The 27570-nt window shown below is 42.3% G+C and overlaps 1 protein-coding gene across 8 annotated transcripts in view; it reads left to right on the top strand.

The window, feature by feature from the left end:
* LOC121458873 (receptor-type tyrosine-protein phosphatase mu) overlaps positions 1–27570 on the top strand; it is a 701969-nt gene that overhangs the window by 528925 nt on the left and 145474 nt on the right. The gene's annotated exons all lie outside the window — the stretch shown is intronic.

Raw genomic sequence — 27570 nt, 5'->3', positions numbered from 1 at the left:
AAACTGGGTTACCCTTAGTGTGGGATTATATTGCATTATAAACCCAGGCCAGGAATGAAGAGTAAAATGACTCCCACAGCCACTGGGATTCTCACACAATGGTGGAAATCCAGGTTCCACTCATATAGAGTTTACAGTTTCTTTGGCGCTTGGGCAGGGGGGTTGGAAGGTTGGGAGAGAGGAGCCATGGTGGTACCAGCACAGTGTCTCCTGAGCATTACCTAGAAGCTCCGATTGCTGTGGGAAGCTGGTCTTACCATGGTCATTGCATGGGACCATGCCTCAGATTCCTAAGAGAAAGAATCTGCTTCCGTTTCCCATGATGTTTAGAAGAAGACGGCAACAGGATTAAGTGTCTCTGCCAGGACCCAATCTCTAAATTATAAATCCAGATTTTAATTGAGTTTTTGGTGTTTGGTTTGTGTTTCTCATATGAAATTCAGAACATTCCTATTAATGATTTAAATACAATTTTACACAGAACCAGGCTAGATTTTCTGACTAGTATCAGTTTGACCTAATTATTAACCTCAGCAAAAGATAAATAAAAGGCATAATCTTTAAAAAAAAAATACCTTCTCAACCTCCAGAAATGGTTTTCTGCACAACCACCATAGGAAGACTCACGGTGAAGAAAACTGAAGCACAATAGGAAAAGGCATTCTGTGATGTTAAAACAGGTCTTTAGTCCATACACAGGAAGAATGGGGCACCAAGAGAGATGTACAGAGTCAGTGGAGCGCTAAATCATCCAGTGATGGCAAAGGGAACAGAGGATACCTCAGACACAGCTGCCTTAGGACTGATAACCGCCACCCTTTAGGGGAGAAAGCTGGGTTCTCAAGAATAGAAGTCTTAGCTTCTTCATGGCGCTGGTTCCAGCCTCAGAGTGAACCTTACCAAGTCTGCTCCTGGACAAGAACTTATGTTCCCTTTGTCCTTTTCTTTGGGGTTTCTGAGAATGTCTTGGATCAATCTAGCTCTCAACACTACTTTCTGCTGAAGCTTCTGCTCAGGGCCCATCTCAAGAAGATGCAGCTCACACTTAAGGAAATGCTCAACATCCTTAGCCATCAGAGAAATGCAAATCAAAACAACTTTGAGATTCCATCTTACACCTTAAGACCCAGCAATACAATTTTGGGTATATACCCAAAGGATGCTCAATCGTACTACAAGGACATGTGTTCAACTACTTTCATAGCAGCATTGTTTGTCATAACCAGAACCTGGAAACAACCTAAATGCCCCTCAACCAAAGAATGGATAAGGAAAATGTGGTACATTTACACAATGGAGAAAAAAAGTAATGACATCTTGAAATTTGCAGGCAAATGGATGGATCTAGAAAGCATCATACTGAGTGAGGTAACTTAGAACCAGAAAGACAAATATCATATGTAATCTCTCATAAGTGGCTTTTAGATATAAAACAAAGAAAACCAGCCCACAAATCACAATACAGAGAACCTAGACAACTAAGAGAACACTAAGAGAGACATAAATGGAAGTAGAAAAAGACAAGATCTCCCGAATAACTTGGGAACATGGAGACTATGGGAGAGAGTTGAAAGTGAGAGGAGAGGAGGGAAGAAGAGAGGAGGGGAGAGGAGCAGAGAAAAAAATGTATAGCTCAATAAAACCAATAAAAAGACAAACAAAAAAAGATGCAGCTCTTCACCATTTGTATTTCTGAATGATCTTTAATTTTATATTGATTTTTCTTTTTCTAACCCAGGTCTGTCCAATGCTGTGCCATTCAGTCAGTCAATCAATCAATCAATCAATCAATCTCTTTAGCTAGATAAATGAATAGACTGATAGATGATTGATAGATGGATAGTTAGGTAGTAGATGAGAGATGATTGACTTATAGATGATAAATAGATGGTGGATAGATAGATAATAGAAGATAGTTTTCTCTGTCTCTACCTCTCCCCCTTACTCTATCTCCATCTCTGCCTCTATTTCTACCTCCTCCTGACTCTAATGCCATCTCTTTCTCTCTGCCTTCTCTCCCTCCTCTCCAGGATGTTCTGTTCTCGGTGTCTTTTAGATTGAAAATTCTCCCAAGGTCTTCTATTAAATGAAAATAGAAATTGTGTTCACTAAACTTTGGACTAAACAAAAACTGCTGGGGCGAAAAGAAACTACATCACCCTGCTTAAATCTCACCGATAGGTGCCTACAGCCAGACTGCTGCGCCTTCACACAGCCCTAATAACGTCTCAGATATGCGAAGGAAGCCACTAATGCCTGTGATCTAGAAAGAAAGCTCCTCCTGCTGAGTTTTCTCTTTGATATTTGTTCTCAGGTCCGCTGTGATCTCCCTGGTAATACATTCATTTCGGGGTTTCTAGTCATTGTTCCTGTTTTGTGCAGTTTCAATGAAAGGTCAAATCTCTCATTTGATTACTTTTCCCCAAAACTCTGGGGGATTTTTTGTGGGTTTTGTTGTTTGTTTGTTTTAAATACCAGCTGTGTTTTATTTTAGTGTCTCCTGGACAACTTTACATACCACTTCTGAGTCATGCTCAGTCCATGGGACATGAGTGAGCATTTTCGGGGAAATCATTGGCTTTCCCTAGAGAAAGATGCCCTTTGGGAAAGCATTTTCAAGTAAAATCCTATTGCTAGTTTACTCTCAAAGTCCATCAAGAGTGATCAGGTCCTTCTCCAGGGGAGCAGGGAAGAGGTGCTTGAAGCACACCCAGGTCTTCCTTTCTGGAGAATGTCAGAAGGTAGAGTTCTCGCTTGCACTGAATGAAAGGGAATTTTCCCACCAGCCTCTGGAGCTGTAATGTATTATGTCAAGCATTTGACTTTTGTTATATATTCTACCTTAGAAATACATATTATATATACATGCATACTGTTCACACTGTAGCAAGGTTAATTATATTTGTACACACCCTCATCATTGTTAAGAGGTAGGAGTCTAAGTCAGGACGTGCTGGCTTGCTCCAGTCTAAAGCGAGTCAGCTTATCTTCAGTTTAGCCCGAAATTGCAACAGAGAGCCTGCTCCCTCCTGGGATCTGAATGTAAAATAACTAAAGCAGATTGGACTTGGCGGTGACTAATGGAGTCTTGTGCAAAACTTGGCAAGTCAGTGGGGTCCTGCATACTGGGAGGAAGAGCAGAGGAGCCAGTGCCACTTCGTGATCCAGCCATGTCTTCTGCCTCCATGCACCCAGCTCTACTGAGGGAGGGGTCTTCACCACAAAGATCCCACCTCCTTGCTTCCTAAAGACATCAAATTCAGAGTATACAAATTGCTTAGACCACTGATAATTCCCAGACAGCTTCCTTGTTTAATGAGCCGTTTTCGCTGCCTGGAGGTATGCCTCGTAACAATAATTTTGATCAGTCACATAAAATGTATGACGCTGGGTGTAAAGTAGCATGAATTAAAGGAGTGGTAATGTTTCTTTGGTAACTCCATCTTGGCTGGCCGCTGTTAGCACCTGGGAAGGGCTCCCTGTCATTATTCAGTGGGTAATAATATTCACATAGGAGATCACTGAGTCCCCGCAGGCACTAAGCATAACTTCCTCTTACTTTATTTTGTCTGTTGTCAGTATCCATGTATTTCCACGTCTTGCCGACATGTATATACCTTTACTTCAGAGACAACCAGGGTAATTTCTTGGCTTTTAAATGTTTCGGTTTTGTCCTGAATTTTTCATCTCTAAGATGGGATTTCAGGAATTCCTGGTATCACATGGCTTACACACAAACGTGACGTAACGAGAAGACGTTTTGAAAGATGGTGGCTGCGCCCCGTCTTCAGATCAGCTCCCCCTGCCCATGCCCGCCCCGAGAGGCAAGATTTGTGTTTTCCAGCTCATTAAACTGACAGCAGAAATTAGTTTGTGGTATTAAAAACTGAAACGTGAAATTACGGCGGCACGTGTCCTCTATGCAATGGGGCGTGCGGAAGATGTTTGATTTTAATGTTTGCTATAATGGAGAATTTAAATTACAATGTTTGTCAAATCTCTAATCTTTGTTACAGAGCGGAATATTAATTACGCTTTTAACTCTAAGAGGTAAATAAAATGAACATCTACTGCACGCCCTGGGGTAAATTGCAGATTACTGACAACTTGACATAATGTCAGTTTTGTCAAACAAATTTAGAGGAACGGTTAAACTATTAGCTTCCCGTTGCTCCAGCCCCTTTCCTGCAGCAGATAAGGGTTCTGAGCAGCGAGGAGCGCTGCGCCTTGTGGAAGGCTGAGGGAGTTAAACAGAATAAGCAAGATGGATGAGGAGACAAGGCCGCAGATGCACTCAATTAGTTTATAACTGTCTATTAACTTGTGTGGGGGGCTTTGAGTACACAGCACATTAACTCTTGGCCATCTGTGGGATCGACAAAGCCTTGCGAGCGGCTAGTGTGCTACTCAGGAGGATACAAAATGTCGGCTCTCCCTTTTCCCTGTCTCCCCACCTTGCTAGTTTTATGTATGTGAAGCATTAGGAACAACTGTTCTGTGCAGTTTAAAGGAACAAGGGGAGTGGCCTGTGGCCTGGGGCATTTTCTAGGGGAACCTGTTATGGCACCAAAGAGCACATCCATTTTGGGTTGTTGTGGCTGCTGTTTCAGAGCCTGTACTTGGGGAAAAAGGGTGAGTCTCACTTTTTTGAACATTTACGAAATTAAAAATCCTCCCTAAGACTAATCCAGGACTTCCGGGAAAGGCAATCCGCAGTGGGTCACCGGTGGTGCCCTGACTTTACAGGGTGTGACATGGGGGCCTCACAGTGCTCAGAAGTCACTTGGGGCTGTTCTCAGTGTTTACACAAACTCCATTCTTTTCTCGCTCACCTTGCAGAACAGGGAGAAAATACGATACAATGCGATCATTGGGACTATTAGGGCAACCACATTCCCTATGAAATCATTGAAGACACAGAGAATCAATCTGTAGGGATGGAATTAGAGAAGAAATACAGAGTGAGACCAGAAATAAAATGGTTCTGAATTTTGACCTTCAATTTTCTTATATTAGACACACAGATATTATGTGATATAAGCTATCAGAAATTTTTTAGTAGCTTAGAACAGTTGTTAGATGCCTATTATTTTACATGAACACACACATGCATGCTCACATACATATACACATGCTTATACATACCGTAAAGGGATTTATTTATCCTTTATTATTGTCTTAGTTAGAGTTACTATTGCTACAATGAAACAGAATGACTAAAAGCAAGATGGAGAGGAATGGGTTTATGTGGCTTACACTTCCACAGCCCAGTCTATCACCGAAGGAAGTCAGGACAGGAACTCAGACAGGACAGGAACCAGGTGGCAGAAGCTGACACAGAGGCCATGGAGGAGTGCTGCCCACTGCCTTGCTTACACAGCTTATGGAACCCAGGACCACCAGCTCAGGGATGGCCCCACCCACAATGGGCTAAGCCCTCCCATATCAATCACTAATTAAGAAAATGCCCTATTGGCTTGCCTGCAGCCCATTTTATGGAGGCATTTTCTCAACTGAGGCTCCATCCTCTCTGATAACTCTTCTTGTGCCAAGTTGGCACAACCGTAACCAGGGTGACTGTTTATAAAAGCCTGGGAGTTCAGGCACGATGTCCTCATTGCTCTTTGAGACAGTCCCCGTGTGGACCTTCCCCGTGTAATACCAACTAGCAACAGAGAAGCAAGGATAAAAAGTAAGACATGCATTAAATGGGTCCAATAAATAAGCTGCTGTTTTGTTTTTCAGTTAAGAATGAGACTCCTTTGAGGAAAAGAACCAAGACTCAATCTAACTCTTTGATACTTGTTTGGACAGCTGTGCCTATGGTTGCTGGTTTACATTATTAGAGTGTTTTCTTTCATGATCCTTTGAATTACCCATCCCAAGATCCTCTGTGTTTTAATGCTTGAGTCTATGGACTCGATAGAGCATCTTTGTGTCAGTGAGTGTTGCTGAATTCTATGTCTCTAACACAGTCACTCTGCGAGCGATCAGGGAAGGCAATTTATTCACTAACCCCAGCGTACCTACAAAACCCTGACAAAGCAAGGTCACAGTGAACACAGGAAGACAGAAGGGGAAGTAAGATTCCAGTGGTTGTCTTTGCCAAATAAGGCATTTGGCATATCTTAGATTTTTCACCTTTTCCTTCTGTTTCCTACCCAATGAGCTCCTACAGAATTGAACAGGTGTTAATTTTACCAGACTAAACTAGATATGCACATGAAGAAAATGATTTAGCAAGCTGGGTGTGGTGGCTCGAGCCTGTAGTCCCAGCATGGGTGGGACAGAGTCGGGAGGGTCAAACGTTCACAGTTCACCTGGACTATGTAGCGAGTAGGACACCACTCTGGGCTGCATGGGGCCCTATCTCAAATCAACGACATCAACAAAGTCACGGTTCAAATTGTAACCGCAGTTAACCCCTTCCTTTTCTGTGTTCCTTTGCTACTTCACCACTGTGGCTGATGGTTACTATTTTCACCCACCTGCCTGTCAGTCACCTTGGAGTTCTCAGAGGCAGCGGCGGCTGTCACCATCACCCTACTTCCCCAGTACTTCACACGATGTAGGGTTTGTAAGGGGTGTTTTGGGAGTTTGAGTGCATGAATAGTGGAAGAGAATAAGACATCTGGATATCTTAGCTATGTGATGGGGGTGGCATCAGCCATGTCTTGTGTGCCACCAGGCTGCAGAGCACCCCACTGTCTGTTTTCTTGTTGCTCCTGTCTGTGTAGTCTTCACCAGATACCTGCAATGCATATCCCCCCATTTAATCATCATGACCACAAAGGAGATTGCTCTCCCTATTGTCCTTGTAGGGAAAGTAAGACTCAGGTGTCAGCATCATTGATACGGAAAGCAAGAACTGTCTGGTGTGGAGGGGAGGGTCCGCTCTCATCACTGTTTTCTCAGTGAAATAAGAAGCTTTGGTCTGAAAGGAGAGGTGAAGCTAAGAGTAATAGGAAGAGATGAAAGGTAGTGGAAACTTCACTTCTCTCAGATTTAATGCCTGTCTCATTGTTCTTTGCCTCTGTGTGGCTCTTCTTGCCTGAGATTTATGTACTGACTGCCCAACCTGGCTTCTAAGGCATTCCACTGATAACAAGTAGTGTCAGGGTGTTTCTGTAGGCAGCTCACATCTTCCTTCTCTTTCCAAGAGTGGCTTGGTGAATTCTGGGTAAACTCTGAAAGGTATGGCCATCTAATAATCTCCACACCTTGTCAACACAGAAATGTTAAAGCAACTTCAAGGCAGCGGCCTGCGTTGAAAGGCTAAACTAAAGCTTTTCGGCGCTTCAGCTGCCTATGAATCAGTCTCCCATACTTCAGACACTTTGCAGATAACTAGTTCTGTTGCTGTGTGGAGAGAAGACTGGGGTCTGATACGCTCCTTGGCGTGCTGAGAAGACACAGCCCGCTATCCCTGTTGCTCAGCCATGCTGCCGTCCACTCTTCTGTGAGATGAAAGGGAAACTGACATCCAGTTGACAATGAAGGGCCTTCAGTTCGCCTCACCAATCTCACTAAGCGTGGTAGTGGTTCTCCACCCCCACAGTCCCCGAGACCCTTTAGGTACAGTTAAAGGGGGACCCCAATCATAGTTATTTTCATTGCTACTTCCTAACTGTAATTTTGCTACTATTATGAATCACAATGTAACTATCTATCCTTTCTGACGGTATTAGGCAACCCCTGTGAAAGGGTCCTTTGACCACCAAAGGGGTTATGACCCACAGGTTGAGAATCACTACTCTGTAGGATCTTCTGTGTTCAGACTGCTCAGAATGTCACTTCACATGATCCAAAGACTGTGTCTCATGGGGTGTATATGTCTATTGTCATGATTTTACCGTGGGAACAAGCAGGCATTTTAGAAATCAAGCAAAACCCTAAATTTTCTTGTTTGTGTGTGTGTGTATGTGTGTATTTCTGAGTTTATAAAGTCTTTACAAAATAAATATATAAATATCCATGCATATATCATATTTATGAAAAGTTTTAAATACTACCATCTACTCTTTGTTTTCCTTTAATGTTCTTATGTCATAGAGCATCCTACATAACTCAGGTTTGGGGACAGGTAGTTAGACCCCTTCCCTATGCCTCAGAAGCAAGAAGGAAGCATGGTGCCTGCTGGTACCCTGCTCTGAGTGTTGCCAGCACTGTTTGCACACATCTCCCAGATAAGCAGATGGCTTCTTTAGCGATGAACCTAATCTTTCTAAAATGCTAATGAGTTAGCAAAACATAATTTGAAAGTCTGCCATACATTGCAGGAAATGTCTTTTTGTGTCTATACGCCATGCTTCTAAGAATCATACAGTTATCATCTGTATGAGGGGATCAGTTTCTCTTCTTAAATGCTGTTACTCTGATCACAGGAGGAGGAGAAAGGTAGCGAAAAGATAAGAAAAGGGGATTGTTCAAGATGAAACAGCCTATTAAAAAGTAAAGCTATTTTCTTTTGGAAAAAAAAAAACAAGCCTCTGAGTTGCTTTTTGAAGTATCTGTTTGGAACAGGCTTCACATGGCACACACATTGCCATTTCTCCACCAATTCCATTGAAACTCAGATAAAGTTGATCTGACTATGAACCTGCCAAGCCAGAGATCTTGCCCAGAATGTGCTAGAAAAAAAGAGAGAGAGAATGAAAATAATGAAGATCTGGAGTTCTGTTGGCTTCTGCATGTGATGTATTTGTAACACAGGGCAGCTTGCCACCCTTCCACACTTTAAGCTGTCTGCAGCATAGGACGAGATGAGTCATCCTTAGCATGTTTGCTGATGAACCACGCAAGATGTAAAGCCCTCCACGTTCTGAGCTTGGCTGATAGAGTCTTTTCATGTCATTTAGCACATCCCTTTGGTGTCTGTATTTTCTGTGATCTCAGAGCTGGAGCACAAGGGGTTCTGATGTCTAGTTTTAGTTTGGACAAAGTCTCCATGCTGCTGAGCTAGATGACAGGTCTGTTTGTGCCAACCTCATCTGTCCGTTAGGATAGGTTCCACAGTAGCCTCGCTTACTGAGGTCTTTGAGCCACCAATGGTGATGACCTAGGTCCATTATTTTATGAGTAGTTTCAAAGGGTGGCATCTTGGTTTTGTCGTTTCTTCTTTATTTGGTAAGTGCTATTCTTGGCTCAACCCTTTGGTTTCTCTGGAATGCAGCCGTCATCACTAACCCTTTGTTCATTTCCCAATGAGTCTGTATCTTATAGCTTTATTCCTGATTATCTCACTGCAGACTTGGGGACTTGGGTGGATGTCATTTGTTTGCATGTAATTAGTGTCTGAATGGTCAGAGCATCTCTCTCTTGGCCATCAGGAACCCCTTCAAGTGGTCTCGTGTTCTTCTGACATCATTTCTAGAGGCTGAAAACATGGCGGCCAATAGACTTCCATCTATCAAGAGCATCATCTGCACTTAATTGGAGTCATCTGTTTCTTGAAGAAGTCCTGGTCCCTTATAACAGAAAACGCTGATTAGAAAGCCCAGTATGGCTGTAAGAAGTGACACTGATATGTGCCAGTCACTATTCTAAATTGATATCAAGCATCCTTACCATGTTTTACCCTGTTTCTATTCATCCACCTGCCGTTGTCTGATAGGCCAGGATTCAACTCTTCCTTCAACTCTTCCCTACCACCACCACCCTTTTTTTTTTTTTTTTTGCTCACTTAAGAGGAAAAAGGCTGTGGGCTTGTAGTGAAATCTAGGACAACATAAGCCATGAGACATAATCAATAAATTTGAATACTTCGGGATTATAAACTTCTGGAAAGTCACCATGAAGAAAGTTTAAATGGAGCTTTAAATTAGGCAAACTGATTTCTTACATGACTCTATTTCAGAGTACTAATGACCTAACTATAAAGGATATGTGAAAATGAATATCAATAAGGAAAGATCAATATCCCAATAGAAGACTAAATGTGAAATATAAATAATCAACTCAATGATAGAAATGCATAATACAATATGTATAGTCTATATTATAAGACATATTTGATAAGATTTTTAATCTCACTCAATCAGTTATTTGCAAGTCAATGAAAAATTAGATTATTGTATAATGTGTGTGGGGTATGTGTACTTGTTAGTATGTGTGTGTGCACACATGCATGCATGTAGACGTATGTGCACATATCTATACATGAATATGAAGGCCAAAGTCAGTCTCGCCCCCCCCCTTTTTTTTAGTCCAGTCTCTCTTTCAACCTGAATCCTATTTATCTAACTGGACTCAATCCTCATAACAGTGTAACTTTCTTGACCCTTTTGAGGTTCATTTTGTAAGGAAGGGTATCCCTTCTCATCCTGCATCGCCATCCCCATATGCCTATGAGCTCCCCACAAACAGCAGACTTTCCAGGCCATTTTAACTCGGGGTGTCTAGTAAGTAGCAAGGTCATCTATGTTTGCCTCAAGACCTCACATATGATAAATGGAAATTTGTATTTTCATAGCCAGACGTACAGATCTTTAAAGTGAGGGTTTTTTTTTATGTTTTCCCCAAGGGATGATACTTTAACAATAAATTTGCTATTGTTTAGCCTTTTAAAAATCCAGTAAAGACTGTGTATGACTGAGAAAGAGAGAAGAAAGGAGATAGATAGATAGAGAGAGAGAGAGAGAGAGAGAGAGAGAGAAGGAGGGAAGATCTGTGTTGGGAGAACTCAGAAGACCTGTGGATGGTGTGGTGGGGCCATAGGAATGTCCATAAGTGACACATTAAAAAATTAGAATGCCAATAAAATGCCATTGTGTTCCTTACTATGGTTGCGCTGATATGTTGTACAGAGACAATGGCTTAAAACACTATTACCGTATAATTTTGGAGGTCAGAAGGTGCCCAGGGAGTTGTACTCCTATATGGGAACAGCAGAGGTGAATGTTTCCTTGCCTTCTCCTTTTCTAGACACCACCCATTGTCCAGGGATTGTGGCTCTTTCACCCATAAAGCAGCAAGCATATGTTGGGAGCTTTGGCCACCCCAGCACTCTGCCCGGACATTGAAGTGGCCTGCAGTTCTATCTGCAGAGTGACTGAGGACGAAAGCCTGCCCTTGTTCTAAGGGTATCAACAATGTGTTCCAACAGCATCCATTCTTGTAGCCATGTAATATACAGTCACAGGTTTCAAGACTGGAGATGAGCATCTTCCAGGGCCATTCTGCCCAGTGGTGAAGGCATCCCTTCCAAGGTTAAACTTAATGTCTCATGTCCAAGGACCCCATGAGAAACAGATTGTATATTCCTGCTTACATCGACTAATCAGTAATTACATTTTGAAATTTGGAATTTTTTAAACAGTTTTTATTACGCTTTTAAATTTTCAGACAATTATGTACGATACCGTGAACATACACCCCACTCTTTAAAATTTTTTGCCTGTCTGTTTATGAAATTAGTTCTGTGTATCCCAAGGATATCCTGGATTTTAAAATGTCAGTCCTCAAATTAAGACCCATACTAGGCAATTTTATTGAGCCCTGTTTTCCTGTGTGTTGACGCCAATAATTTGCCCTGCTTTTATTAGGCAGAGCCCTTCTGAGGCTTTAGTGAGCTCCGTAGACATCAGGGTGGGGAGCGGAGGTACTGCTCCAGAGTGACATGCATTAAGTCCCTGCATTCTCACTTGTATTTATAGCCCGGTAGAGGACTCACAGTATACCCGTTTAGTTTTTCTGCAGAGTGACATTTTTGAAATCATTAAGCTTCCAGATAATGCGCACGTGTGGAATTGGGCAGCCCGAGCCGACCGCGCAGGACTGCTCCCACGAATGTCACGTTATCCCCGCTCTCGCTCCGCTGCGGATCATACCAGTTCCATATTTCTTGCGGCATGGCTGGTCCCAGTCCCTGCAGACTCATATCGCCCTGATGCGAGATATAAAGCTAAACAAAATATTACGGAGGATGACAGAAACCGCATCTATTACCTTTATGGCTGACTCCTTTTTAGTGTTTAAGAATCTTCAGCTGGTTTTGGAAATTACATGTGGGCGCTCCTGTGAGCTGTGAGTTGCTCCCAAATGGAAGATGTTTTCTGTCAGATGGGATCTATAAGCAGGTGGCTCTTGAAGGGCAGGCTGTGAGTGGAGCTATCCTTCTTACTGCAGTCCAGGTTGGGAAGCTTCAAGCCTAGTCAAACTGTTCTAAACCAAGCGCTCAATGTATGCAGAGCCTATTGTATGCAGAGCACTGGAGAGGCATAAGGGGCCAACGGGACTCATGGGGCATTTCCTTGGGAGGAAAGAGAGCTTGAGGAAGATGCCCCGTCAGTGATAGGAAAATGCATCTCTTGAGTGAATGTTATTGAAGCTCAGGTATGGAAAGGGAATATGTGTTTTTGTTCCCTCACTGTGCTTTCAGCCACTGTCTGCTGCTACATCAATACCACAAAATAGGCAGTTTACAAAGGAAGCAAATTCGTTTTTCAACAGATTTCTCACCAAAGTCCGTTATTGATCTCCTAGCTCCTGGTAGGAGCCTTCTTCCTGCATTATGACTTGGTGAAGGCCATCATGTTGTTGGAGAGTTCACCCTTCCCCTTTCTCTTATAAAGCAACCGATGTCATCATGGGTGTTATGAGGTCACATAATCCTTACTAGATCCCAAAGTCCCTCCTTCGAAAACCATGACAGCATGAATTTAGGAATCAAGTTTCCAGTTCAGGAAATTTGGGGGGATGCATTCAAACCATATCCCTTACAAAAGTATCCAGGACAAAATGGCTGTGTCCCTGAAATAATTACATATTTTCAGCTGCTAAGGTCTTTTGAATTCTTTCAGCTGCCGGAAAGAACGTAGACTGACTGGGATCTAAGCATGTGATGTGTACTCCCTAGCAGCTCCTGGGCAGGAGCCTGCAGACACTGAGCACTGAGCATTAGCTCCACACCTAGGGCGATGTTCTCACGCCATGTTCATTGTTTGGTTTCTCTGACCAGGAAATACCGTGTAAACAATCAGCTGGGCAGTCCCAAGTACAGCAACAGATATTTGGTGTATACCTGCCACGTGCCAGATACTGGTTATTTTGCTTCATTCTGTTGCTGGGACAAGCACCATGACCAAGAGCAAGTGGGATGGAAGGAGTTATTTGGCGTATACTTCCAGGTCACCATGTACCATTGAGAGAAGTCAGGGCAGGAACTGGAGGCAGGAGCTGGGGTTGCTGACTCTCTCTGTTAAGTCATACTCAGCTCTGTCAATTCTAAGTGGTTAGATTCTTTTACTGAACAGGACCACGGCCCAGGAAATTATGTCTTTCACAGTGGCCTTGGCCTTTCTATATCAATGAAAGCAATCAAAGCAATTCTTCACTGTTATGTCCATAGACCAACCTGGTAAAGTTGCTTGCTTATTTGAGGTGTTCAGGACGCTCTAGGCTGTGTTAGTGCTAAGTAGAACATTGCTGGGAAAATAGACACCAAAGGGAACACAGCCCACATGCGTATAAGATACACCTTAGCTAAGAGATGAAACAGTAGCTTCCCAGCTGTAGAAGAGCGATGATGTCTCATCCAAGATCCCTTTGAAACTCAGTGGAAGCAACTTTTTTTAATCAAATTAAAAAGGCTAAAATGTTAGAAAATCTGGCATGCTCCTCTAGGAAGATAGCAGGCTCTAATGTTAACTCTGTAACTTCCAAAACTACAGTTATTTTCTATGTGAGGCTTACTGGAACTGTTATTAGTCTCTGCCCTAGTGCTCTGTTGCTGTGGAGAGACACCATGACCGAGGCAAATCTTCTAAAAGAACGCAGTCAGTTAGGGGATTACTTCCCGATTCAGAGGTTAGTCCATGATCATGGTGGTGCGGAGCAGCCGCCCAATGCTTTGCATCCTGATCCGCAGGCAGAAGGCAGAGAGAGAGATGGAGACAGTGACAGAGACAGAGCCACTGGGACTTGTGTGACCTTGTGAAACCTCAGAGCCCACCTCAGCAGCACATCTCCTTCAGCCAAGTCACACCCACTCCAGCAAGGCCACACCTCTTAATCCTTCCAGACATTTCTTCAGCTGGGGACAAAGCATGCCACCATATGAGCCCATAGGGACATTTCCATTCAAACTACCATCGTCTTGCAGACCAGCTTCATTTCCTGCATGAATTTCATTGCACTAGAATGACAAACCATGATTCACTTTTAGCTGTCATGGCAATGACTGTCATTTCAGAGCCATACACGACATTTGTGTTTTGAGCTGCAAGTGATCATAAATTATAATAGAAAACCAGTCTTCCATGGTGTTTCAACTCGTAAGTTTGAGAAAGACAAATTTTATTGCATGTATAGAGGATGGCTCGGTTTTAGCTTCCTTGGCATAAACATACATGGTCATACGTATGAACGCGCGTGTACCAAGAGAGACTCACACCAGATGGAGGCATCCACACCCCTCTTTGCCACTGCCCAGTCTGTGCTCCTTCACAAACACTCACATAAGCCATCTTTACCTTAGTCCTGCAAAACCAAACAGTAGCCTCAAATAACAGGGCAATCAAATTGGCTCTCCTTCTCCTATGATGGGCTAGGAAGGTATATGTCAGTCTGCCTGTCCTATCCCATTACCATGTCAAACTGTCTAATGGTCTGCCAGCTTAGCATTTTTTTAAAATAATCTTACATTTTAACCGGTGTAGAATGTACATATTTATGGGGCATTATGTGAATATTTTAATTTTTTATTTGAGAACTTTTTCATACATTTTTATCATTTTTCTCCTCCCCTAATTCCTTTCCCTACTCACCTACCTTCCATGTTCTTTCTTTCTCTCAAAAAACAAGACAAAAATCAGTCTGAACCAAAAAAAAAATCAATAAAACAAAACATGGCCAAAGACATTGAAATGAAACATAAATACTGCCAAAGCCAAATGGAGTATATTTTGTGTTGGCCAGCTAATTCTGGGCATGAGAGCTGCCCTGGAATTTAGTTGATATACCCAATGATACTGCACTGGAGAAAACTGGTTTTCCTCTTTGCCAGTGGGTACCAATAGCACATAGCTTTTGGTTTGAGGGTGTGAGTTTGTGTCCTCTTCCCCTTTCAGTACTGGGACTTTGCCTGGTTTGAACCTGTATAGGTCCTATGAGTGCTGTCTCAGTCCCTTTGTGTCTGGGAGACACTGTTCTCTTCAACTCATGCATTCCCTCTGACTCTCCCTTCTTCCCGGAGCCTGGGGGGGGGGGCTTTGATGGAGACATCCCATTTAGGACTGAGTATTCAAGTCTGTCAGTCTCCACACATTGCCCAGTTGTGGGCCTTAGTGTTGGTCCCCGTCTGCTGCAAGAGTAAGCATCTCTGATGAGTGAGGCGCTGAGCTACTTGTATAGCAATGTGTCATTGAGAGCCATTTTATGGCTCTGTTTCTTTAGCAGCTTAATAGTATTATGGTTTCCCCTAGGCCAGTGACCAGCTATCTAGTCTTAGGTTCTTGGCCCTTCTACCATTGTCAGATAAGGGGTTTCATCTCATGGAGCAACCTTAGATCTAATTTTAAAAAGTATTTGATTACTCCTGTGTTTGTGCTGCTTGCACCAGTATACCCTTGTTTAGGCAAGTCACTATTATCAGTCCCAAGGTTTGTAGCTTGATGATATTGAGGTGGATCTATTCCTAACTTTTTGAGGAACTACCACACTGATTTCCGTAGTATCTGTACCAGTTTGCACTGATCCCAGTAACAATTAACTGATCCCCTTTCTCTTTCACCAGAGGTTATGGGTCTCTTTATATTGTTTACTCCACCTTGATTTAACTATGGTAGGTCACATAAATCGAAAACTTCATCCATTTCTTTTAGGTTTTCCTAAAGATGCAAATAAATAACGTTAGAGCTGAAATGGGAGACCTTAGGACAGACACTAAGGACATCCAGAGAAAGACAATTATAGACAAACTTTTAAAATATGTACTCCATCTTTTCTGTCAATCTTGTTGGTTATCTCCAAGAACCAACTGTTGTTTCATTGGTTCTTTGCATTGTTTCTACTTTATTGATTTCAGCCCAGAGTTTGATTATCTCATCCCATCTACTATTTTTAGGGATGACTTCTTGTTTTCTTAGAGCTTTCAGGCATGTTGCTGGGTTGTTTGTAGTAGGTAGCTGCGGGCAGCTTCCCACCACCCAGCTCCCTGCCACCAGCTAGCTTTATACCTGAAGTAACATCACACAAATTGTATTCTTTTAAACACTTCCTGGCTCATTATATCTATCCTCTTCTTGGCTAACTCTCATATCTTGATTAACCCATTTCTATTAATGTGTGTAGCACCACAAGGTGGTGGCTTACCGGGAAAGATTCAGCATGTCTGACTGGCAGCTGGATCCATGGTGTCTGCCTGAGGCGTCTGCCTCATTGCCTTCTACCCAGCATCCTGTTCTGTTTACTCTGCCCTCCTAATTTTCTGTCCTATGGAAGGGCTAAGGCAGTTTCTTTATTAACCAATGAAAGTAACACGTAGACAGATGACCCTCCTCCATCAGTTGTTGATAAAAGCTCTCTCTAGTTACTTTGTTTTGTAGGCACTTGCCTCTTAGAACTGCTCTCATTGTGTCCCATAGTTTGGGAGTATGTTATATTTTTATTTTCATTAATTCTATAAAGTTTTCATTTCTTTCTTGGCCTATTTTTCTTTCAGTACTGAGTTGTTCAGTTTCCATGAGTTTGTTTACATTCCATTGTTTCTGTGATTATTGATTTCCAGCTTTAACAGACGGTGGTTAGATAGGTCTCAGAATGTTATTTCACCTTTCTCATATTTGTTAAGACTTTCTTAATTTCCTAACATGTTTTCGATTTTGAAGAACATTCCACGAGCTGCTGAGAAGAAACTATATTCCTGTAGTGTTCTGATAGAATGTTTTGTAAATATCTGTTGGGACCTTTTGATTTGTGACATTATTTAACTCCCGTATTTCTTTGTTTTTTTTGTTTTTTGTTTTTGTCTTGATGACCGATCTATTTTGAGAGTGGGGAATTGAAGTCACTCACTATCAGTATGTGAGGTTTGATGTGTGGCTTTAGCTACAGTAATGTTTCTACACTTATGAACTCAGAAGCCCTGTTTGGGTGCATAAGGCTTTAAAATACAATACTTTCTTGGTGGATTTTTCCTTTAATGAATATGTAGTATCCTTCTCTATCTCTGCTGATTTGTTTTGGTTTGAAATCTATCTAGTCAGATACTAAAATTACATCTCATTACTTCTTGGGTCCATTTGCTTAGAATAACTTTTTTTAATCCTTTTACCCTGAGTTGATATCCATCCTCGATTGTACAGTGTGTTTCTTGGATGGATCCTGTTCTCTAATCAAATCTGTTAGTCTTTGTCTTTTTTGGGGGAAGTTGAGACCATGGATATTAAGAGTTATTGATGAGCAGTGCTGTTGATTCCTAGTATTGTGTTGTTGTGAAATGAATCCCCCCCCCCCTTGATTTGTTGTTCTGGAATGCTTATTCTTTGTACAGACTGACGCTTTCCTTCTAGTACCTTCTATAGAACTGGATTGGTGGGTAGAACTTGCTTAAATTTGTTTTTCTCGTGAAATATTTTCTTTCTCTGTCTATTGTGATTGATAGTTTTGCTGGGTATAGTAATCTCACCTATGATACGTGGTGTCTGTGGTCTCTGAGTTCATAAAACATCTTTCCAGGTCCTTCTGGTTTTCAGGATCCCCATTGAAAATATTATTGTAGTGGGCTTGCATTTCTATGTGACTTTGTCTTTTTTCCCTTGTAGCTTTTTTGTTGTTGTTGTTTGTTACAGTTAGTGTACTAATTATTATGTGTTGTGAATAATTTCTTTTCTTGTCTTGTCTATTTGGCATTCTGTGGGCTTCTAGTACCTTGATAGGCACCTCCATGTTTAGGTCGGAGAAATTTTCTTCTATGATTTTATTAAAAATATTTTAATAAATTCTTTGTTAAATTCCACTTTAATATTTTTAATAGTTTTCATTCTTTTCGCTTTCACAGATTCTATTTTCATGATCTTCACTGAGTAATTTATCCATATCTTCTTTAAGGTCCTTGAACATTTCCATAATTTCTAAATTGCATTTCCTTAGGCCTATTGCAATAGGGTTGATGGCTTCTTGAGAAGGCAAATTGCCTTGGCTCTTTCAGTTTGAGATTTTGTGCTAGGATCTGTAATCTGCTATTATGATGTTTAAAATATTTCCTGGTTTAGATAACTGGTCTAATCTTCACTGGGTGAGCATTCATCTTTTTGGTTGCTATTGCTCACTCTTAATCCTAGCCAAGTTTGGTGGCTATGGAGTTCCTGAGTCCCAGCTTTGTGTGGCCACTGATGGTGGACATCCCTGCTAGAGACTAGTTCTGCAGATCTGGCCGATGTCATCAAGGAATGGTGATGGTCTAGAAGAAAGGCTGCAAAGGCCATTAGCAAAGAACTCTGATGTTTCAGTATATGTATATTTTATGAAATAATCAGATCAGAATAATTGAAATATTCATCAATCCAGTCATTTTTCTTCTTTCGTGTTAGGAGCGTTAAAATCATTTCTACTCTTGAAAATACAATTAATTGATATTGACCATAGTTCTCCCACTGTTCTGTAAATATTAGGAGTTACTCCTTTTATCCCGACACACTGCTCTACCTTTTCCCACCCGACTCCCTCTCACTTTCCCTGACTATGGAAGCTACTGGCTTGCTTCTGGGATTAGCTTTCTCAGCTTTCACATATGTCTGAGAGCATGTGCTGTTTGTCTTTCTGTTCTTGCTTTGGCCACTCAACATGGCGTCCTCCAGTCGCATGCATGGTACTGAAATTATGCATCTCGTTTTGAGTATTTTTTCAGCCTGTTGTTTTGTCTCATCCCATGGTCAAGAGATACATATAGCAGAAGCCCAACACAAACAAAAACTCTGGCTTGTCTGGGAACAGAACTATTCATCAGGAGAGATACTTGTCTGTCCATAGTCAGTTGGAACCTAAAGGCTTCTCTGCACAGCATGGTGTCCAAGAGAGGGAGACTGAATGAACTTCAGTGAGGTACACTTAATGGTGGTAGACAGGAGTTTCTACCTCAGCTAAACCCGGAAGCTCTGTAGGGCAGAGGTTAGCCTGTATTTAAATGTGTCCAGACTGAAGCAACCAGTGTGATTAGCTGTGAACCAGTGATGGTTTTAGAGATGCATGTATGTGTCTCTACAGGTGAGTATGATGCCACATGCCAAAAGTTACCCTGCCCTGGGCAGCTCACCATGCTGGATCCTCAGTTGCCTTCCCTATATGGTGGGGTTAAAGAGAGCCGTGTCTTCACTGGGGTGTTTCAGGAGTTAATAAATGCATATCTTTTCAGAATCCACGGCTTCTGTAATAATTAGTTTCCTTTGTGTTTCTATCAGCTGTTGCAGTGCTAGTCAAGTCGAAATAATTAGTTACCAGACCACTGTGGATTCCGTTCCTTCACATTTAACTTTGAAAACAACACGATGTGGTAGTTGGAACAGATCTGTCCTTCTTCATTTAGGTTTGTTCAGCTTGGGCCCAACCAATAGCTGTTTCATCCCTACTGTGAGAAAAATTAAATACTTCTGAGTTCCAGCTTCTACCCCAGATTTAATTAAATCTAAGCACACACATAATTATACAAGCCAGGACCAGAGGACCATTTGTTCTTTTATTCTTCTATCTGTATGTGATTTCCATTTCTTTTAAGTTTTACCTCCTCTGTCGTATTTAATTGAAAGATTACTTTAAAGACAGCCTTTCCCTGGGCTGAGGTCCAGGTCGGGCCTACGGGCTTTTCTAGCCTCTCCCCTTGGCGGGGTAGCACCTGCGTCACAGAGAGGGAATAGGTGGTGAACTCTCCTTTCTGAGTGACAGCCAGACATAAGCATGGCAGAGTTCTTCCCCCTTTGAGCCCACTGTTATCTGTAGCAAACATCCATACCACAGACTGCCCAGCACAGTTACAGAGAGGGAACTTTCTCTTCTACTTTGTTCAGCTAGGTGGCCGCCATTTGCCCCCCAGCTCCTCCACAGGACGTTCCCCCAACAAGGTCATTCTTCACTGGGTTTTCTTTATCAGTTGTGATTGGCACCTGCCTGCCGATGATGGTGTGCTAGGAAGTGTTTTCTCGTTTCCAGTTCCCTCCTATTTGGTGAGCCTGGTGTATGACAACTGTCCCTTCCCTCTGAGAACCTCCCTCATTGCTCTCCTCTCTCTCCTTCATTCCTATCTGCACTTACAGACCTATGATGACCGTCATCTTCCCCCGCTCTGATTTTTCCCCAAACAGTACTATAATCTTTAAGCTGTGTGTTATTCAGTTTTCCTGTACTGTGACAAACTATCTGAGAGACTCCTCATAGAAAAAGGATACTTTGTGCAGGCTCACAGTTTGGATGTGCTCAGGTGGGCTCATTGCCCTGGGGCCTGTGGTCGTGGCAGGTCACAATGGGGAGAGCACCGTGGAGCAAAATCATCTCCCTCATGGTACTTCAGAGGCAAAGAGAGAGAAGAGACACCATCTCATAGGCTCCTTCGAGAATGGCCTCCGATGATCTTTCACTAGACCCCACTTCTTAAAGGTTTCTCTACCATCCATGCTGGAAATGAAGGCTTTAACAGGTTTTGTTTTTTAATCTTCCAATGTTTGGGAATTTTCAGCCATCTTTCTGTTGTAGAATTTCATCTGACAAGCCAGGCGGTGGTGGCACACGCCTTTAATCCCAGCACTTGGGAGGCAGAGGCAGGTGGATCTCTGTGAGCTTGAGACCAGCCTGGTCTACAGAGCTAGTTCCAGGACAGGCTCCAAACCACAAAGAAACCCTGTCTTGAAAAACCCCCCAAAAAAAAAAATTTCATCTGACAATATACATTGCATATTTTCTTTTTTTGTAAAAAAAAAAAAAAACAAAAACAAAAACAAAAAACTGTAAGGTGTGTTTTATGGACCCAAATATATTCTACATCTGTGAAGATGACCTATGAGTTTGAAGGGGATATATGTTCTAGTGTTGCTGTGTGGAATATTCTAATAGTGTCCATTAAATCCAGCCAATTGGTTGTGCTGCTGGACGGAAGAATGCCCTCAGTGATGTTCTACCTATTTGATCTGCCCACTGCTAACGGAAGGATGTAGGTCTTAACTATATGAGTGACTTCATCTGTTTTTCCTCGTAGTTCATCATTCTTTGACTTGTATATAGGCATGGTATTGACAACATAGCATGAAAATTTTAAGTCTGTTTTGAGAGTGTGCCGTTTTGTTTTAATGCAGTGCCTCCTCCAACCCATGGTGACTTTCCTTTCTTTGGAGGGTCATGTCGGATCTAATGCTGCTCTTTCTGATTTTCTGTTGGCTCTTGTGGCTTGGTGTGTCTTTCTTCATCCCTTTACTTTTAATCTGTTTGGATCTTTATACATATGGTAAGTTTCCTGTAGATGATATTAAGTTGGGTCTTTTTTTAAAAGTCTACTTTGATAGTGTCTATCTTTCAGCTTAAAGGTGCAGACGTTGGCATTTCAATTGATCATTGATAAGTACTAGCATATTTAATTCAATTCGGTCACTCAGGGCCTGTGATGGATCCTGACATTCATGACCTCTCTTCCACCAGCCCTCAATCTTGTGGGAAGTGTGTGTGTGTGTGTGTGTGTGTGTGTGTGTGTGTGCGCGCGTGTGCATGTGTGTTCACGTGCACGTGTGTGTACTTGCTGCACACATATTGAGCCTGGGAACTCAATAACTTTTTCGTGTCTTCCAAGGTTTATTTCCCCGCTTCTAAAGGATAACTTGATAGCATTGTAGGTTTGTCATGTTCTCTTTGCCATGTTGATGATTTTACCGAACTCCACTGTTATTTAAGTGGTTTCTGGGAAATTTGATGTAGCCCTCGTTTTGTTGTTCTTGTTGGGAAGCATCCTTGCCCCTTCTGCTTCTTTTAAGATTCTCTTTGCTGGGGCTGGAGAGATGGCTCAGTGGTTAAGAGCATTGCCTGCTCTTCCAAAGGTCCTGAGTTCAATTCCTGGCAACCACATGGTGGCTCACAACCATCTGTAATGATGTCTGGTGCCCTCTTCTGGCCTGCAGACATACAGACAGAATATTGTATAGATAATAAATAAATAAATAAAATTCTCTTTGCTTCCATTTCTTCTCTGCTATCAGAATGTGGTCGGCTTCACTGTAGATGTTTTGAACTTACCCCTTTTGGTGTTCCCTGGATTTCTTTAATGTGAACTTTGGTATCTGTTCTTAGCTTTAGGAAATGCTTAGTCATTAATGTTTCAAATATTCCACTGCTGAGTTCTCTCTTCCCCATCCTATCATACCATAGGGATTACATTTGAGCCCTTAGACCCTGTCCACACTAGAACCCCAGCTGTATGCTCATGACAATGCATCTCGCTATTAATTAAATGTCATTTATTTAAATGTGTTAATTTGGTTTCACAGGCATTTTTGCACACGCACTTTCACTACCTTAAGTTGTGAATTGCACATCTGCCCAGGGTCACCCTGCTTCTGGGACAGTGGTTCCCCGTGTCCTCACCCCTCCCACCCATCTGAAAGAGTCAGGTTGCCTGATTTGCTTGTTGTTTGGAGAGAGTGGTGACTTTTGCCTCCTTCCCACTATCAGGAAACTCTCCAGACCGTTATCGCATTTTTTTTTCCAAATCATCTATTTATCGATATTGATAGGAGCCGTTCTTTCTTCTTCTTTTAATTATGAAGGATCTTTGAGATTCATATAGCACAGGTTTGGAGATTGGCAATTACAATGTTTCAGAAAAACCATTCTCTAGACATTATGATGAAAAACAAATTTACTCATCTTTAGATACGGGTATAAAGGAAATTGTTTCCAGTTAAGGAGTTTCTCTCCATGCAAGAAATTAAGTTCAGAAAGTTTTTCTCATGATTTTCAACTTGAAAATCACACATCTGTAGCACGAGGGGGGGAGGTGGAGATAGCAAACAGAGACAGAGAGACAGAGATGAGAACGAGGAGAGATCAAGTTGTCCAGTCATAAGTGAACTTCAGTTCCGAATCTAAACTTTCTCAACCACTTGGGAGTGTTGGCAGGCACCTCTCTGCCACATAAAAGACCCTAGTGTCAGTTCATATCTCTCATACTAAGGAGCCTACTTTGAATCAATGAGTTGTTACCCACGATGGTGACTGATTACATTCATAAACATTTTTGCATGCCAATAGCACTCACTGTGCAGTACATTCTGTGGGTCTTCTTCTCAGCACACAGGGTTTACATCTGGGGTGTGTGTGTGTTTGTGTTCATGCCTGAAGGCCCTTTGACAACGTACAAGGGCGCGCCTCACTGGTTGCAGAACTAGACAGAAAGTTCTAGGCCCTGGCTCGGTTCTACCATTTGAACGTGTGGCTTTCCTGAAAACTGATTCTCTCATTTGCAAAGTAAGAATGAAAAATAAGTCTCCCGTGGTTGCCAGGATCAAATCAGATAACACATGCAGGGTGCGGGCGTTTTCTGGCAGTGTGGGAAGCGTCAGTTCCTACTCCTTTCCCTTCTAACAGAGTTAAGCCTCCCAGTGCTCTTACTACATGAGGATGGCACCAGTGACAACTGATGCGCTTTCTTTGGGCCAGTGTTTTATTTTACATTTTAATTATTTCCTGTGGTGCCTAGTTTTATATCAACTTGACATGAGCTAGCGTTATCTGAAAGGAGAGACCTCAGTTGAGACATTGCCTCTATAAGATTGGACTGTAGGCAAGACTAAACAGCAGTGGTTCCCAGCCTATATAGGTCGTGACCCCCACAGGGGTCAAATAGAAGATAATGCTGCATAGCAGATACTTAAATTGCAATTCATAACAGTAGCAACAATATGCTTCAGAAGTAGCAACAACGTAATTTTATGATTGGGGATCACGGTAACGTGAGGAATTGTATTAAAAGGGTCTCAGGGTTAGGAAGGTTGAGAACCACTGCTGCGGAGCAATGTTTTTAAATTAATGATTGATGGGGGAGGGTCCAACTCATTGTGGGTGGTGCCCTTCCTATGCTGGTGGTCCTGGGTTCTATAAGGAGAGCAAGCCAGTAAGCAGCAGCACTCTAAGGTCTCTGCATCAGCTCCTGTGTCGTAGTAGGGCCACTTGTTTGTTTCCTGGCCGCCCAGACTACCGAAATAATCACACAGAACCTGTATTAAATCACTGCTTGGCCTATTAGCTCTAGCTTCTTAGTGGCTAGCTTTTGCATCTTAATTCAACCCATTTCTGTTAATCTGTGTGTTGCCACGTGGTTGTGGATTACTGGCAAGGTTCGGTGTCTATCTGGCTACATGGCTTCTCTTTGACTCCACCCTCTTTCTCCCAGCATTCAACCTAGCTTTCCACCTAAGTTCTACCTTGCTATAGGCCAAGCAAGTTTCTTTATTCATTTACCAATAAAAGCAACACATAGACAAAAGGACCTCCCACACCACTCCTGTCTCCAGGATCCTGCCCTGTTTGAGTTCTTATCCTGACTTCCCTTGGTGGTAAGCATTGATATATAAGTGTAAGCCAAATAAACCCTTTTCTCTCCAGATTGCTTTTGGCCATGGTGTTTTTATTGCAGCAATAGTAACCCTAACTAAGATATTTGTCAACGTTTAAACCCTGAGTTGACAGAAAATCTGGCTTGTGGGCTTCTGAAACTTGCGGCTCCCATGGACAGCCATTGATAGAGCCGAGTCTGCTTCCCCTCCTTGTCTCCAGTACTTACAACCCTTATTTTCTGAACCTGTCTTTTGTCACTTATGCTACCTACCTGGCACAAGATGTTTGTGTTGGATGCTAAAACACAGATAAAGCACAGAGCCAATGACGGGAGACTGGCTGGGGACATTGAGAGCTGGCTGTGTTTTGAAAAAAGGTTCATGGACTAAAAGGACTTGCCTAACAGCTATGAGCATCAAATTGTGGGTTTCTGATGCGAACTCCATTCAATCTGAGCATTACTCGTGAATCCTTAAAGGGGTTCCTTTGTACCTGAAAATCAGTAATGAAATGTTTAGTGTGGGAGTCCAGAATTGGTTCATACATATAAAGAATTGGAAAGGGAAAAGTCAGGCCGTGAGCTGTTGTTTTGTGATCTTTTTAGAGGAATCCAAACAAGCAAAGATACGGGGGAGTCTGCAAGAATTGACTATGCCACTCTTTTAAGTCTAACTAAAGGACAATGGTAAAGCATCTATCTGCATAAATTAACCCAAAGTATATCAAAGAAATTTACACCCAATGTGAGTATTTTGTCTGAATTATGAAGCCAAGATTCTCAGTCCTCCACTTCAGTGTTCCAAGGAAGACCTGGCCTAAGAATGCTATATAGGAACTATGGTGTTGAGACAGCAACATTAAGATGGAGGTACAGTGGCCAGAGCAGCTGATTACAGCAGGCAGGCCTAGACGCCGGCTCCCACACAGTGCAGCTGGCTGGGAAGGGCTCACGAAATGGTCATGTCTGCACCCCACCCAAGAGGGTGCTGAGAGGTCAGACTGACTGACTTGCCTCTTACAGGCCTCATCGCTTCTCCTCCAGGAGACATTATATGCGATTTTTGCTCATCTGTCTTAAATAAATGTCTTTTGTCTTACCAACTTTTAACAATTAAAAGGGCAAGTTAATCTTGGGGCTGTTATTCCTTCAAAGTATAGAATTAAAAGATGATTATAACTACAGGCAAGAAAGCATTTAGATTATGCATCATTTAGAAATGATAATAAAGATTATCCATATGGTCTCCTGTTCCAGCACCCTCTGTTGCATTAGCAATCACCTGCCATGGGCGTGGTTGTGATTATGTGGTTCATTTCAATTCTGCCGTGTCCTAGGTCGATCAGTGTCTGAATGATGTACTAGAAATAACTGCCATTTTCCTGTTTTAAATGGTAGTAGGTACTTAGGAAAAATATTTTCTCTTCTTTTTTCTTTCCTTTAAAGAATGTTTTATATATCTTACCCCCTCCCCTCCCTTCCACCAGTCACTTGCATGTCTCTCCACTCTGAAGTTGCTAGCCTCTTTTTCTTTGGTTATTATTTATACATGTATGCGTGTTTGCACAAATAGATACATTCAACCTGCTGTGTTCGTTTTCATTGTGTATATATGGTTTCAAGGCTGACTACACTGCACTGGGCAAGAAGCTCATTCCTGGCGGAGGCTGACTCTCTTCCTAGCGTTCATTACCTGTAGTTCTTTGTGTATGGTGAAACCCCAGGAAGATCCCTCCTCTTCCTTGTTAGCATGTGCGTTGACCCTGCCATTGTTCTGGTCTTCTAGGAGAGACTTCCATAGCAGGCTTTGTATCTTCTGATACTTTCTCACTCAATGTATCATTTTCCCCTGGGTTTTAAGTTCCATCTTTGTTTGTCATAGATACAGAACTCTGGTGATAAGATCTGCAGAAGTGTGTTTTATCTGCTTTTTATGTCATTTCCCATTGGACTTTTATGTAGGTAGCTGTCACTTTAAATAATGGGTATCTTGTGGTTAGTGAGTACTTTACAAAAGCCTGGATCCCTGTTCGGGGACTCTTTGTGTTTCCTTCCACTGAGAACTTAACCCTGCTGGAAGTTAGGTTGGTTATAGTCAACATCATTTCAACATGGAATAATTGCAGTTCACCGGGTGTAACCTTGTCACAAATTGAGAACTTGTATCCAATTTTGCTTGGCAGATATTTATTAGAATCTGCTCTTTGACACTGTGTCTCAGACAATTATTTGGTAAGAAACTAGTAATTCTATGACAGTGACGGTCATCCGAGGGCCATTGGTTATTTGGGGTTAGCTCATTGTAGGAAGCATCGTCTGTTTGTTGTTGCTGTTGTTATTGTTACTGTTGCTGCTGCTGTTGCTGTTACTGTTTCTGCTGTTATTGCTGTTGCTCTTGTGGCTGCTGCTTACAGCTGTTGTTGCTGTTGTTTCTGTTTCTGCTGTTGCTGTTGTTGTCACTGTTGGTGTTGTTGCTGCTGCTGTTGCTGTTTCTTCTGTTGCTCTTGTTGCTGTTTCTGCTGTTGCTATTGTTTCTGTTGCTGTTGTTGCTGTTTCTGCTGTTGCTGTTGTTATCACTGTTGCTGTTGTTGCTGCTGTTTCTGCTGTTGCTATTATCACTGTTGCTGTTGTTTCTGCTGTTGCTATCACTGTTGCTGTTATTGTTGCTGCTGCTATTGCTGTTATCACTGTTGCTGCTATTGCTGTTTCTGCTATTGCTGTTGTTGCTGCTGTTGCTGTTTCTGCTGTTGCTGTTGTTATCACTGTTGCTGTTGTTTCTGCTGTTGCTATCACTGTTGCTGTTATTGTTGCTGCTGCTATTGCTGTTGTTATCACTGTTGCTGCTGCTGCTGTTTCTGCTATTGCTGTTGTTGCTGCTGTTGCTGTTTCTGCTATTGCTGTTGTTGCTGCTGTTGCTGTTGTTACCGCTGTTGCTGTTGCTGCTGTTGCTGTTGTTATCACTGTTGCTGTTGCTGCTGCTGCTGCTGTTGCTGTTGTTACCACTGTTGCTGTTGTTGCTGCTGCTGCTGTTGCTGTTGTTACCACTG

Source organism: Microtus oregoni, unplaced genomic scaffold, assembly GCF_018167655.1.
Source record: "Microtus oregoni isolate MIOR12 unplaced genomic scaffold, Mior012 000018F_ref0000195, whole genome shotgun sequence".
NCBI classification, from domain to species: domain Eukaryota; kingdom Metazoa; phylum Chordata; class Mammalia; order Rodentia; family Cricetidae; genus Microtus; species Microtus oregoni.
This window is presented reverse-complemented; position numbering and strand designations above follow the sequence as displayed.